Consider the following 16,080-nt stretch of genomic DNA (forward strand, 5'->3'; position numbering starts at 1 on the left):
CAGAACCACTCCTTATGTGGTAGACAGGTTACCTAGTGCTTACCACTCCTACTGATAAGCTAGAAGGCTTCCCTCCAACACAGAAAGGCTTGGAGGGCTTAGAAGCTTACATACAGTCCTGGATACAGCAAATCTGGATCTGGATCACTAGTTACAGGAAAGGTAGGAAACAGGCTTACAGTTTTTTTTTTTACAGAAAAGTAGCAAAAACAGTAGTAAAGACAATTCACATGCAGTGCAAGCTAGCACACTTGAGTATGTAGCAATATTAGACCAAACACAGTTTAAAAATGCAATTACATTAAAAAGGACTAAAAGCAAGTGCAGAAAGAGTTTATTAGATAGAATCTGGTAAAGAGATGGGACTGGGGGAGTGTCCCAGATTAAATCTACAGTGGGGCGGGCACCTGCAAAAGCCACCAAATTTAAACTACAAACCAAAAATAGGGAGGCTAGGTGGAACAAAATAGTTTCAACAGAGATCTGAGCATCAACTAACAGTACAAACTCTAAAACCAAAAAAATATAATCAGTTCTGTATATTTGCAGATCAGTCTCTCAGAACAGGGAGACAACAGTTTCAACAGAGATCTAAGCAACAATTAACAAACTCTATAACCAAAATATATATATATATATATATATATATATATATATATATATATATATATATATATATATATATATATATATATATATATATATACTCATCTCTGTATATTTGCAGATAGTCTGGAAGGCAGTCTCTCAGAACACAGGTTCCAGCAATTAAATGCAGGCTGTTACTAACAGGGCAAATTTTATGCACGTGATCCTTGAGTTAGATAACACACAAACTGTAAAAACCAGTTATACCAACTGACTACTGGGTATAACTGACACAATTTGACACAATTCCTCACTTGGGCATTGTTGACAAACTCAAGATGTTAGGTGGAAACCCATATGTTACCCAGTGGATAGCCAACTGGCTCGCAGACAGGACCCAGGAATTTAGAATTGGGGAGTCCACCTCTACAAAGAGGCCAGTCACAAATAGAGTCCCTCAGGGATCAGTCATTGGACCACTCCTTTTTGACATTTACTTCTCAGAAGTCAAGGCCAATGTCAGTGGTCTCTGGCTGACTAAATTTGTAGATTATTAGAAATTAGGAGTTGCCACTAAATCTCACACTGACACAAATATACTCCAGGAGGGGCTGACACAGACGAACAACTGGTGTCAGAGGCATGGACTAAAACTAAATGCCAGTAGATGCATAATAATATAATTTGGGAAGTCATCCATCCATGGTAACTATCATGTTGACACACTGCTTACAGCTGACCCAGTAGTCAGGGACTTAGGGGCACACATAGATAGTAATCTAGCCTTTGACCATCACGTGTCTAGAGTGGTGAGAAAATCATTCTATTTTGTGCAACTTATAGAGAAAGGTATGGCATCTAACTACAAGGAAGTCATTGTTCCACTGTATTTGGCATTCATCAGACCTGTCATTGAGTACAATGCCCCTTTTGGTGTATACCTAACCAGGCATATCCAACAATTGGAACAGCCACATAGGTTTCTCACTAAAAGAATACAGGGACTAAGTAAAATGTCATATGCAGACTGCCTCAAGGCCATATCCCTGTATTCTGTCTCCATGCTTCTGAGGGGAGATCTATAATTGGAATACAGAACATTGTTGCACCCTACTCTGAAGGACCTCCTACATATCCACAAAACAAGCAGCACCAAAATTATCCATTCTAAAGACTTAAACCTTGCCTGTGATATAAATAGGACCTGCTGGAGAATGTATCCCAGAGACTACCCCACCTATGGAACAGGCTCCCCATCCATGTGAAGCAGAGTTCCTTCCTAACCCAATTCAAGTGTAACTTGGACAATTGGATGGGAAACCAGAAATTAATCCCTGCTTTAGCACCTATGTCTCTAACGGACATGGGTAACTTGTAACTTGTAAATGGTTCATCTACCAGGCCCATGCTTACACTTACCAAGGGTATCAGCATGGATAGGCTTAAAAAGGCTCTTGTGATCATTAACCTAGTAAACACCTACGAACTAACAATATGGACAGTCGTCTAAAGACAAAACCCACATAGCAGCAGTTCCTTCTTCAGATGGTACTGAGGTTATCATAAAAGTCTCTACTGTGACCCCTGCTATTCAGCATCAGCTTCTCTGATCTCAAATATGATAACCAGGACCCATGGTTAACCACATCTGCAGACAACTACAAACTGGGTACTGTTGTCACAACCCCTCAGGTACCTGCACTCTTCAGCAAGAGTTTATCCTAGTTAACATCTGGTATACACAAAACAGTTTAAATTGTTTGCTCGAAAGTGTACTATAGTTTCTTTCAAAATACAGGAAGTATTCATTGTATATAGTATAGAAAGCTCACCCTTACTAAAAGAAAACACAGTCAGGGACCTGGGGATTTGGGTTAACAGTTTCTGCTCCTTTGATCATTATGTAGTAAGTGTACTCAGACAATTTTTCTACTTAGCTCAACTAATAGCCAAAGGTATTTTGTCCCAGTCTAAAGAAGTTATTATTCCTTTATTCAGCACTGATTAGTCCATATAGATACATACAGATACAGAGTTCTAGCTGGTATGTATTTCACTTGACATATCAACAAACTCATAAAGCCACAGAGATTCCTAACAAAAAGATACATAGTCATAAGAACTTTAGTCACCAGGAGAGACATGAAGCCCCACCCTACACTTTGTGTCTTACTGACTCTGAATGGGGGAAATGTGTGCCTTGCTTACTTCATCAGTAGCGATCCGATGGTCCATGACCTCCAATAGCTCAATAAGTCAAACAGCTCAGCTAATATTAGAACCAGACATCTAAACATTCATCAACAGATAAAAAGAAAAGGATGATGAGATAGATAGATTCATTTCCAAGCACCTCTCATTTCTTTGGAGTAATCCTTCTTTGCAGGTAAAACAATGTGCTTTAATATCTTCCTTTGTACTGAACCTAGATGACTGGGTGGATGCTTTCAAGTTTACCCAGGACTAAATAACCTCTCCCCTCCATGAGAAAGGATGTAAAGCCTGGGAGTAGCTACTGGCAAATTAAACATGATTTTTCCACCAAGTAGCCTTTAAACTTCAAAGAAATCAATGAATCCTATTGTCCACAGATGGTAACTCCCCCTCCCCCCATTTGTTCTATCTGCATGCCACCATGCTGTGCAGAACTGCACAGACAGCAAGCATGTTGCTGCAGGTCTCTGTGCCTCCGGAGGAATATAGGCAACGATGTTGACTTTCATCAGTCTGAATAAATGCTGCGTAATGTTGCTGGTCTGTGACAGTGCAGTGTTGTGCTGCATCTCAGACATGCTCTGTGTGGTGTGTATCAGTGTCATGAGCTATGGCTCCAGGGCATATCTGACAACAAAAATAAGATAACAAAAAATGAAGGTACCAAGGAAACTGCAAATTTATTATAAAAATAATACCACCACAAGCTTTCACACCAATGTACTTTTTCAATCACCAGTAAGATACCCATGTGAGAGAAGTCACTTCACACAACTGCTGAATATAGAAATTTTGGGAATTGGCTAAATGGTGTGTAGTCAGACTGCATATATCACCCTGTGCTCAACACACCACCTCTGAAGTGATGGAGCATAAATTGTTCTGGTTAGTCTACTGGTGTACTTTCGAATCAAGCATGGCCTTAATGGCAATTAGGATGGAATCAGTGGCCTCTAGAACTCTGGGAAATGGGCTATTTCATAGAACATCTGCATAGGGGTATTTCGCTTCTCTGTGGTTCTTGAGAACCAGATATGCTCCTCCACATGCTTGCAGCATCACATCCAGCAGCTGGTGTAGAACTCATAAGGTAGATGCTTGTTCCTCATGATGGTCAGTGGAAGATCCTTGAAGCAAGGATAGTTAATACTATACATACTTTCATGCCCACTGGGATTGCTATTCCACCTATACCACTGAATTCCATGTGAGGATGGTATGTGTCTACAAGTTAACATATGGTGCCACAGTCCACATAATACCATTTGATTGTGGCACAGTCATGTAGATGATGGTATGTTAGCATAGTCAGATCCTTGTATGATGTAGAAGATGATGACCCATACCATCATGGACACTGGCTCTGAGACTGGCCTCTAACATATGCTGTCTGGCTAATATTCTGCTTCTCCCATAGCATAGTCTCTGTATATGTTCACCATGAAATTACAGTGTACAAATTTACTGGCATCAGAGGGTGATCTTACAATTTGTAGATGTTTCTAAATTACCTCACCATGTTGTTTACCCTCATTTGCATTTGCAATTACACTCATTACCATAATAATGCTCATATCCATATCATTATGCAATCACTAGCATATGATGCTGACCACACTATTACACAAGACAATGTTATGGTGCTATCTGTGTCTATGAACTGGCTCCTCCCTGCACACTTTGGACTACCATATATTTTTGGCTGGTATATTGTATGATTCATTTCTTAGTTTCAGTCTGTGTTGAATTGTTTTGGGCAAATGTGAAAATCAATGACTAGTCAGTGTATCAAAAATCATGCTGTAACATTTGCAGTAGACAGTGTCCTCAAGATCTGTTTGTTTGCTTCTTTGCTTGCTGCTTTGTGTATCTAATTATTTATTTGCCCATTTATATGGTAAGTAAGTTTGTTACCTGTTTTTTCTCTTTCATTAATCAGAGTAAAGTGTTTATATTGGCTGACCTTTTCCAAGTTTAGCCTACATGGAATCTGGCATGGGGTAAGATGTAGGTTTTAGGTCTATGGGCAGGGCCGGTTAAGATTTATTTTTGTAAAAGATGTATGACTTTACAACCTTAATGCAGAGACCATATATTGTAAATTCTGTCTCTAATTTACAATCAGTAAAAAAGTCTAAATGACATAAATAAAGGTCTAAATGACATAAATAAAGTTATCATTGTAATACATGCATGATATCATAAAGTTCGGAATCATTTTTATTAAACCATTAATATGTCATTAGTGTGTTAATGTCTTACCAATGCAACCAGAAAAACTTGCATCTGTGAAGATATCTTTCCCAGAATTAGACCTGAATCCCAATTGACATGTACAATAGTAACTCCCATTGGTATTGCGGCAGACAGAGTGGTTCCCACAAACTTCATTACTCTCTTGGCATTCGTCTATATCTATATTTTTCAACACAAAATATCAATGTGTTACTTTTAAGAAAAAGAACAGCTATAGACGTCAGTTAATGTTCCTCAAACCAAACGCAGTCTATCACTGATGTATAAAGATTAAGCCTTGTCTACATGGAGAAGGAGGAACTATATGATCTTCCACATTATTTCATAGACAAATACATATAGGTTCATAGGTTCATACTAGGCTCTCTGCCCTAGGGCATTTATAAGCCTAGCCAGAGTATGTTTGGCTCTCACCACCCATTTTAAATTAATTTTGCTATGCCCTTTTTCGAGGTTAGTATACTGTGCCTCTGTCTAACAGTGACACAGAAGTGATACCCGGGGTAAACCTACGATCTCCCATCCACTCATCAAGATTCATCTTGAATAGAGTCAATGAGGGACTCTGCCTAACCTGGACTGGGATTTTATTCCAGAGTGAAGGGAGCCTCTGGGTTATGAATCTGTCCCTCCAGCATGTCCTATTTATTTCAGTGCTGAGGTTCAAGTCTCTTGAGCATGTAGCTCGATGGGATTTGGATTTTTTGAGGTGCAGCATGTCCCTTAATTCCGGGTTGGACATGGCTTTATACGTCAGGCACAGGTCGCCTCTGAGCAGGCGGTATGCCACTGAGTAGAGCTGGAGTTTCTTTAACCGGGCAGCATATGGCATCTGTTTGAGCCCTTTGATCCTCTTGGTGAGGTACTTTTGGGGTCTTTCCAGTTGCTGCAGGTGTTTGATAAGATACATCCCAAAAGGGGCATTGTACTCAATTATGGGCCTGATGAGGGATGAGTAAAGAGGCACGATGACCTCCCCTAATCTAGATGTGAATCCCTTCATGATTAGGTGGGCTATATAAAATGTTTTTCTAACCACTTTGGCCACGTGGTTGTCAAATGAGATATTGCTATCAACTTGGGTCCCCAGGTCCCTAATTACTTCTTCTGTACTTAATGGATTACCACCTATGTGGTAATTTGTGGGCACTTTGTTTTTGCCAAAGGGGATGACTATACACTTTTTGGCGTTTAGCTTGAGGCCATGGCTCTGGCACCAGTTGTCTGTTTCTATAAGGCCTTTTTGGAGGATGCTTGCATCGGCTGGAGAGTTGATTATGGCACCCAGTTTGCAGTCATCTGTGAACTTGGTCAGACACAGTCCTTCCATGTTGGCCTGTACCTCCGAGAAATATATACCGAACAAGAGAGGTCCCAGAACTGAGCCTTGTGGGACGCCACTTGTAACTGGTTTGGAGTCTGACATAGCCCCAGCAATTCTAACCGTGTGGGTTCTGTCCTTGAGCCAGTTTGCAACCCATCTAGTGACATAGGGCTTTATATTTAAGCTGGTGAGCTTATCTATAATGCCCGAGTGGGGTATTGTATCGAAGGCTTTTGCGAGGTCCAGGTAGGCTGTGTGGACCACCTTCCCTTTGTCAATGGCCTTGGTGACTGTTTCAAAGAAGTCGACCAGGTTTAAGAGGCAGGATCTGCCCTTAACAAAGCCAAACTGGGTAGGATCCAGTGTCTGTAGGTCCCCAATATCTTTATTTATGAGGTCCATGATGATCCTTTCCATAGCTTTGCAGACCAAGCTAGTAAGGCTTATGGGGCGATAGTTTCCAGGGTCCACTGAGGCACCATCTTTGTGGAGAGGGACCACTGTTGCTGTACGCCACTCTTTGGGTACATATTCTGTAGTAAGGCAGAGATTGAACAGTAGTTTTATGATTGGGTTTAGCTCTTCTTGGAGTTCATGTAGGATGCAGCCCAGGACACCGTCTGGTCCCATTGATGCTGTGTTTTTTTGCTTTGGAGAGGGCGGCTCTTACCTGAGCATCTGAGATGTCAGCGGGGAAGCACTCTGCTGGGATAGATATTTGCCCTTTTGGTGGGGGGGGGGGTTGCACTGAACCTGTCAGCTAGGATGTTGGCAATGTTTGTGGGTTCGGTGTATTTTTTGTCATTTTGGACTAATTCTGAGCATATCTGGGAATTCCCACCCAGGTTCCTAACATAACTAAAGAAAGCCTTGTGATTATCTTTAGTGTCCTGTGCATTTTTCTCTCGAAGCTAGCCTTAGACGATTTTATGTGTGCCCTTGGTTTTTTGCTAATGCTGATCAGAGATGCCTTCTCTTTTTGGGATTTTGCTCTATCATGTAGTAGCTTCCTCCTTTTATTGTATAGTTTGTTTATGGCTGGGGTCCACCAGACAGGACGTCTGCCTTTGGAGGATTGGGTCTTGGTTTTATTTGGGATTGAATGATCCATGCATTCCTGAAGGTGTTCATAGAATGCATTTATAAAAGATTCTGCGGTCTGGGCCATATTTTCCACAGGCCCGGGGGCTTTGGAGGATTCCACCTCGGTTTTAAGGAGTGTGAAATTTGCTTTAGAGAAGTTTTTCACTGTGGTTTTCTGGGCAGGGCGTGGGGTCAGGATGTGAATATCCAGTGAGATTAGTTTATGGTCTGATCTTACCAGTGAGCGATACACTTCTGGTCTGGAGCATAGAGTCCCCATGTTGGTGATGATCAGGTCCAGTATGTTTTCCCCTCTTGTGGGAGTGGTAACAAGTTGTTCCATAGCATTTGAGTTTATGAATTCTAGGAACCTTTGGGCTAGGGTGTTGGAGCTAGAGTAATGTTCCCAGTCTATGTTTGGGTAGTTGAAGTCGCCCAATATAATGGTGTTTGGAGAGACCTTCATATTTTCCAATGTTCTCAGGAAGGCCGAGTGGGGTTCCTGGGTTTGGGAGGATGGTCTGTAGCAGGCTATAAACTGGAAGGCAGTTTTACCCACTGTTAGTTGGCACATGGATAGTCTCTGATGCTTTGTGCTTTGCCACCAACCTGGAGGTGTGGGTATCTTTGATGAATATCGATACTCCCCCTCCTTTTGTGGTTCGTTCCAAGTTTTGGGGCCAAAAAGCATGGTATGAGGTATAACCTGGTAGTGCTGGGGTGCTCTCGGAAGCCCTGAACCAGATTTCTGTTACTGCACAGATATCAATGTTCTCTATGCTAAGGAGAGTTTCAAGTGCATGCATCTTAAGGTTTAGACTTCTGGCGTTGAGTAGCATTACTCTTAGTTTCTTATCCCTTGTGATACCTATGTAGGTGGGTTTGTCTTTTGAGCCTTGCCTAAAAAGGGCACTATGGGGGTAGCAAGAGCCTTTTCCAATATCCGAAAGCCCAGGGGTGACAGGTGCAAGCTGTCCCTAGTGAAGCATCACGGCTTGTCGAGCATATCATCCCAGGCTGACAGGCACTGGATCCCCTTTGAATGACACCAATACTTAAGCCAATTGTTGAAATTGATCATCTTGTCTTCATATTGTGGCATCATTCTTGGTGAGGGTAAGATGCTACTCAAGGTCAGGGTCATACCGGCCTGGGCTACATGTTCAGAGAGCTCCTCTATGTCTCTTTTCATGTAGTCCAGGGAGGTACATCTCAGGTCATTCACACCAGCATGGACAATGACTGAGTCATATTTGTACTTGCCTTGGAGTGACCTGAGTGCTTGTGTTATGTGGTGGATCCTAGCACCCAACAGGCTGCTCACCGTGACCTTTTCCTTGTTCAGCCTGGTGAGCGGGACGTCAGTGTGCCTGACGATAGAGTCACCTATAACAAGTGTATCAGGTGTGTTGTTTAGCCTTAAGGGCTGTGACTGTTCGACACACTGGCTTTGTGAGATATGTGTTGCACGTGTTTTGTTTTGGGGTAGCGGTTGCTTGGGTGTCTGCTTTGGAGGTCTCTGTTGCTTAGGCAGATCTTTATTTAGAGCCTCTGAGTATGTTTTTGTGTGATTATGTGTTTGGTTTGCTGTCGTGGTAGGTCTATGTGAGACTGGAATTGTAGTGAGTGTGGTTTCCTTCTCCTCCTGACTGGTTATGCCAGTACTGAGTTGAGAGAGCTTAGCCTCCAGTTTGGCTATATGGTTGCATCTCTCACATGTGTTGGAATTTGTTGGGAGGAGGAGAGGGTTGTCTGTGTACATGAGGCAGTGGTAACATTGCCTCAAGATTCCCAGGTTCACCAGCTGGACCAGAGAGGAGATTGACAACTGACCTTTGGACATGCTAGAATAATATTGGGAATTCCTTTATAATTGAAAACAAGGGCCAATGGGGAACAAGGTACTCAAGGGGAGTTTGTGAGGGTGTAGTGCTTTTAATTTTTAGTGCTGACTTATATAATTGCTTTAGTGAGCAAGTGCCAGGTAACTTAAGTGCAATGTGTTACAGGTAACTTAAATGCAAAAACGATAAACAGTAACTTTCTTTCAAGTGAAACAAGGAAATAAGTACAGTAAGCAATGCAGATATCACTAGGGATCCACAGAAGCGCTGAGAAGCCACGTTTTAGGTGGAATTAGCGTTCCAGGGAAATAACAAGCAAACAAACAACAAGCATACAAACAAAGCTAGATTCAGCAGGCCTGGATCTAGTCTATGCTACAGCAAACAAGGTGTACCAATTTCAGTAAGAATGCAGGCACTATAAACCTTTAACCAGAAATTTCCAGCTCAGAAAGGCAGAGTCCAGCCTCTCCTCCCACAAGAGTGCAGGCCATGAACCTTCTTAATGTAAAATAACTGGCCTGAAGCCCAAGTGCTTAAACCAGAACTAATTCACGTTAAGAATAACAGACACTGAGCTCTCAATCAGCAGTTCCCAACTTTTGGATGAAAGCTACCTGTCCTGTCACCACAGTGCATGCCAAAAACCTTCCTAATGTAAAACAACTGGTCTGAAGCCCAAGTGCTTAATCCAAAAGACTTAGAATGATAGCTACACTTTAATCAAGTTACCACCAAGCAGTAATAAATACAATTGAATACTTTAAAGAATGCCTGGATTAGTGCTCAAGTTATACAAACAAAGCTAGATTCAGCAGGTCTGGATCTAGTCTATGCTACAGCAAACAAGGTGTACCAATTTCAGTAAAAAGCAGTTCAAATATGCAGGCACTATAAGCCTTTAATCAGAAATTCCCAGCTCAGAAGGGCAGAGTCCAGCCTCTCCTCCCACAAGAGTGCAGACCACAAACCCTCTTAATGTAAAATAACTGGCCTGAAAGCCCAAGTGCTTAAACCAGAATTAATACACTTTTTTAATTCCAGGGGACTTCTTTCTTAGCAGATTTATTTTGGTCTTTTACTGTATGGATGAAAACCACCTCTTTCTGCAATCCCAAGTTCTCACAGTATTTACTAAACACATCTGCAAAGTATAAAATATGCATTACTTTGTGCCTAGGACTTGGAATCCTAGGATGAAAAAGACCTGCCCCCTTTGTTGTGTGTAATTTTATACTGTTTTAATATTTAACTTCCTTTGGATGAGAGATAGAATAGCAAACTAAAGACAAAGTTACTGGAACCCTATACAGCAAAAATATTTAGTTGTATTAAATTTGCTCAAATGTTACACTACCCAAATGGTCAGTGGGTCAAATGTCTTGCTATAATAGCTGCAGATATTTTAAACACAAAAATTGTTTATTTACATATTTTAGTTTTTATCATTACCTAGGGAAGAATGGTTCTGCAACTGGACCATTTTCTGGTTCAGTTTAATTGGGATCATCAAGTAAAACTGGATAAATTGGACCCTGCATTGGTGAAAGAGGTACATCATCTCTTAGGAGAGGCTTAGGGGCTTAAAATATAATCTTTGAACATGTCATGGATGATAACACTCCCTGGGGTTCTCAGCCCTGGAACATTCATGAATCAGTAGGTTATGTCTGTCTAAGGATGCTAGGTGGTCAAGACAAATAAAGGGGCCAAAATTTAGCATAACAAAAAAGATCCATTTCAATAGCTGTGAATGCACTATAGCTGTCATTTTGCAATTTTACACACACAGACACACACACACACACACACACACACACACACACACACACACACACACACACACACACACACACACACAATAAATATACAAAAGGTATAATCAGATTTATCCTTGTAACACTTGCATGTATGATCTTATAAATTTGTAATTAATTTTCATTAAGCCTGTACTAGATCATTATGATATTAGTGCCTTACCTCTGCAACCAGAAGACCTTACATCTGTGAAGTTATGTTTCCCAGATTTAGACCTGAACCCTGGTTAGCACTCGCAGTAGTAACTTCCACCAGTATTATTGCAGATAGAGTGGTTCCCACAGATTTCTTTATTCTGCTGGCACTCATCTATATCTGATACCTCCCCCAAAAAATACATAACTTATATGAGTGTTTAACTTAGCAGCAAATGGCATAGCTGCAGCCTAATTCACATGAAAACATAAAGGTGGAATTCAATAAACCCTACATGGAGCGATTCTCTGTGTAGGAATAGTGTTGTGGCCCGAACATAGAGCATGGCCGCTGTGTGATCCAGTAAACAATGTTAAGGGTATGCAGGAGCGTGCAGACACCATGCAGACATGGAGGTGTCTGTGGAATGCAGATCATCTCATAAGCTGGTGAAAACCATACAAAAGAGGTGAATTTGTGATTCAGCAAATAGAAAGGCACCCATGAAGCAGAAAGTCACCCATGTAGGTGCTGCGGCCATATAAGAAATGTGTGTGGTTACAATCTGTGTACCTGATTATAACTTTTAAACAGAGGCTGTAAAATCCCCTAAAAAAGGGTGGATATTGCACAATAGTCATGCAAATTGCCAAAACTATGGCCAGTGATTTAAAATAGCAATGCAAATTATGAACAATTAATCTTTTTTTTAATTCATATTTCACATTTAAGCAGCGTGCAGCGATGCACAAACATGAAATTTACACATATGCAAAAGTATTGCATTATAGTGCCCAGCATGCGGAGTCATACAATGGCAGGTTACAGTAGTTTCTAAGGAGACAGGCTTCAAGGGCATGCAATTAGGTGTATGCAAATGAGCCAGGGTTACTGAATAGCAAAAAGGGCCACCATGCCCTTAGGTACCAACCATGCTAGGAATAGAACTGTGTTAATGTAGGCAGAACTGATAGCTAACATCAAAAGGCGGGTGTGTCATGCCATGTTTAACCGGACTGGAGCTTAGCAGGGCCTATATCCTCTCAGCTAAGCACAGCTAAGCAGAGGGGCATGTCTGAGGCTGCTAAGCTATACTTAGCTATGCAGCACATGTTTTAGCTGGTTAAAGAAAAGCTAAGTGTGCCCATGTACAGAGGAGGGTCCATACTGCTGAGCAATGTTTACACTAGCACCGGGGCTTTGCAGTGGAAGAAATTTAAAAAATAAATAAAAGGAAATAGCCTGGGAAAGCCAGTCAAGTATAAATGACAATGACCCATTCAAACTCCTCAATGATATATATGGCAGGTGGAATGTATCATAGTCAGCCAATCGCACAGGCTGCATCTGTAGCACACCAGTATAAAGTATGCATACACCCTTCATTCTGCTTTTTCCCACATACTCTGCACCATTGGAGTACACACTTAGAATTTTAACAGACAAAATGATAGGGGCTGCTGCTGCTCTGCTACATCTGTATGTGTTAGAGGCTGAGGTCAGTGATAATGCTGATGCTGACAATAGGCTTAGACTGAGAAGGAGAAGAGTGTTCAGGCCCCTAGTAACCTTTCAGGGGCTACATGAGCTGGAGATAGCAGAGCGCTACAGGGTGGACAGGGACATACTACTGGAACTCACCAAGCTCTGCTGCTCTCACCACAGAGGGAAACCCATCCCAGTGAAAACAAAGTAATGTGCAGCCTTAGGAATACTAGCTACAGGTACTTTACAAAGACCTACTGGTGACATGATGGGGGTCTCATAGGCATCTGCATCCAGGGTACTCCTCCAGTTCCTGGATGTCATGCTAACACATGCCAGTGAGCACATTTATTTACCCCACACCCCTGAGAACAGGACCAGCAATATGCATCTCTTCCACTGTGTAGAACACTACCCAAAGGTACTGGGTGCCATAGACTGCACTCATGTGCACATCAAAGCACCCGCCAATGAGGAGGGTAGTGTCTATGTTAACTGCAAGGGGTATCACTCCATCAACTGCCAGGCCATGTGCAATGCCCAGGGCATTATCATGAATGTGTGTGCTGGCAGCCCTGGCAGTTATCATGACTCCCACATCTGGCATACATCATACCTGTACCAGACATTTGTCAGGAGGGACATCCTGTATGGCCATCTACTGGGGGATGCTGGCTAGGCACTAAAACCATGGATGATGACACCCATCAGAAATGCACACACACCAACTGAAGAATGCCATAATGAGGCACATGCACAAACTAGAAACATAATAGAGCATGTGTTTGGGCTGCTCAAGTCACGGTTTCATGGCCTTGACATATCCGGTGGAGCCCTGCAGTACTCTACAGCCACATGTGCACACATGTTCATAGTATGTGCCATGCTATACAATATGATCCTGCAGAAACAGCTGTGGCAGGAATATCACAGGGAAGGGACATACAGCCCCCCACCAGTGCTAAGGTCCCCACAGGCACAGGGGGAATTCAGGGGAGGAACCCCCTGAGCCTGTCCCTAAAGGCAGACATAGGTGTGCACAGTACACCCTGGCCTTGGCAAAGAGGCAACACATAGCACATGCACTGACAACCTAGGGACCCAGGTACTGACACCTCACTCTGAGTCACAGACATAGTAAAAAGGATGCCAGCCACACCACACTACCCGTACCTTTCCATGTATAGGCTGTGTACTGTGTGCATCTGACAGAGTCAGCCCTGAAGCACTGTCCTCTCAACTGCTGCAGGCACAAGGTAAGCCACTCTTCTTAACAACAAATGAATGGGGTAGTAGACCGTGGTAGCATATATATGGTATTGCTGCATGTAAGCAAGGTAATGGAGTGGGCTACTAGGATAGCAACAGACAACTGACAGCTATGTGGGACAAATATTGGCTTCCCCAGAATATGCAGTAGGCCCCAAGCCAGAAAAAATGACTGCAATATGTGAGGGACTTACAAACAGCGGGGTCATAAGACAGATGCATGGATGTCAATGTTGGAGTCCCCTACATACCTCTCAACCTCTTAGAGCAAGAAATCTGTACAAAGCCATAAAGAATAGTGGGACAATTGTTAAATATTGCACTTACAAACTTAGAAAGTTGATAGAATAACAGGTTTTGCATTAGCATGAATTTTCTGAAGGGCATGAAGTCTGAAACTCAAATGTCTGTCATTATCTTCTAACTTCAGTCTTTAATGATTTGCCAGTAATTTGCCAGAAAAACACAAGTTTATGAAAAAGGGATCCAAGATGTGAGACAAACATCTGGACATTCTGTGAAACTGTACAGTTGAGAGTTATGGTCCCCTATTCCCGACACACCCATGTTCTCATACAACTGCAGTAACATTTATGTTTGTAAGCTAATAGCAGCAGACCACACATTCCCAGGGCTGTTCCAATCAACTTTCTAACATGTTCCACTTCCACAATATGCAGGGGTCAAGGTGCTATGTACGTGTGTGGGAAATAGTGTCAGGATGCAGACTGCATTGACAGGTGGCTGTCATGGCTTAGTGGGCTAAGTACATTACTGTGGTTGATAGGGTCCATAGTTCAAGACTGGTGGTGCCTACTATTTTGCATGTCAGCTACACCTATGGTAGGAGTTCTACACACTGTCCAGATGTCAGTATCTGTTACTGCAGGAAAGCTTGAGAAAGCCAGAGACAATGGAGGGACAGGGGGTCACAGATATGGACAGTACACAGCTCTGAGTAACCTAGATGGTGCCTAGTAAAACAGCAGGTTATGACAGGTCAGTGTAGTACCAAGATATAAAGGCTGCTACATAACTCTGTCAGCACTGACAACAAGTCTGTGGGCACCATCCATACCCCACAAATGACAGGGTTTTGCAGAATGTCCACATGTATGCCTCATATATCTGTTCTGTTTGTCATAACATTGCATTTGTCTGGTAAACTATTGGCAAACCAATAAAGATTGATGTGAAAACATAAATGACAAGACAGTTGGGATGCAGACTTCATACCCATAAGAAAATTGCAAGCTAATACGAAACCAGTCTACCAACTGTCTACATTTGTGACAGCAATATTAAGACCCTGTCCTCATGTTTGGGCATGTGTCCTACTGTTATACATGGCTCTGTCCAGTTGTCTGGCTATAAGAGTTTGAGAAGCATGGCCAACATGTAGTCTTATAATAACAGTGCAACACAAATCGTCTCAGCTCCACAGCAGATGTATGGGGCACAATGCTGGAAAACCTCCAAAACAGATACAGTCAGAGGTGTGAAGTCCGTAACCCTGTGTGTGGTGTTAAAACGTCTAGCCCAGTCACACCATAACTACAACTACATAGAGCAGCAACTGTGGACAAAGCCTGGAACTGGAGCAAAGCAGGACAAAGACCCACATATAAGGGGAAGGAGGATCCACTGGCCAGACAAATGTCAAATGTGCAGATAATTCGTGCATTAGCATGGTTTCCTGCAGTGTATGGGGTCAGTAGCCAAATGTCTGTCAGTGGTTCTTCAAATTAATCTATATTGATCTGCCACTGACATACCAGAAAATCACAGTGCTATGTAAAGTGTACCAAGCATATTATGCAAAACATTGCTCAGTCCAATACATTCTGTACCCACCCTACATATGACTCAGTTAATAAGGATAGCACACATCCAGAAGATCCCTCAGCCAGCATATCAGTGAGGTGCTGGACTGTTTAAACAAGTTAATCAGCCAATTGGCTGTAGCACACAAAATCCTGGAACAGAGTACAGGTAGGTCTTGCCTGGATTCCCACTGTTAGTACTGATGATCATACTGGGCATGCTCCTACACTTAGATAATTT

General features: G+C 42.3%; 1 protein-coding gene across 1 annotated transcript in view; it reads right to left on the reverse strand.

Moving 5' to 3' along the window:
- Positions 1 to 16,080, reverse strand: part of LOC122812125 (adhesion G protein-coupled receptor E1-like) — a gene marked incomplete in the record, with an annotated part of 2,110,064 nt that overhangs the window by 1,008,334 nt on the left and 1,085,650 nt on the right.

This window comes from Protopterus annectens, chromosome 9.part0, assembly GCF_019279795.1.
Source record: "Protopterus annectens isolate FY-2018-M chromosome 9.part0, PAN1.0, whole genome shotgun sequence".
NCBI classification, from domain to species: Eukaryota; Metazoa; Chordata; order Ceratodontiformes; family Protopteridae; genus Protopterus; species Protopterus annectens.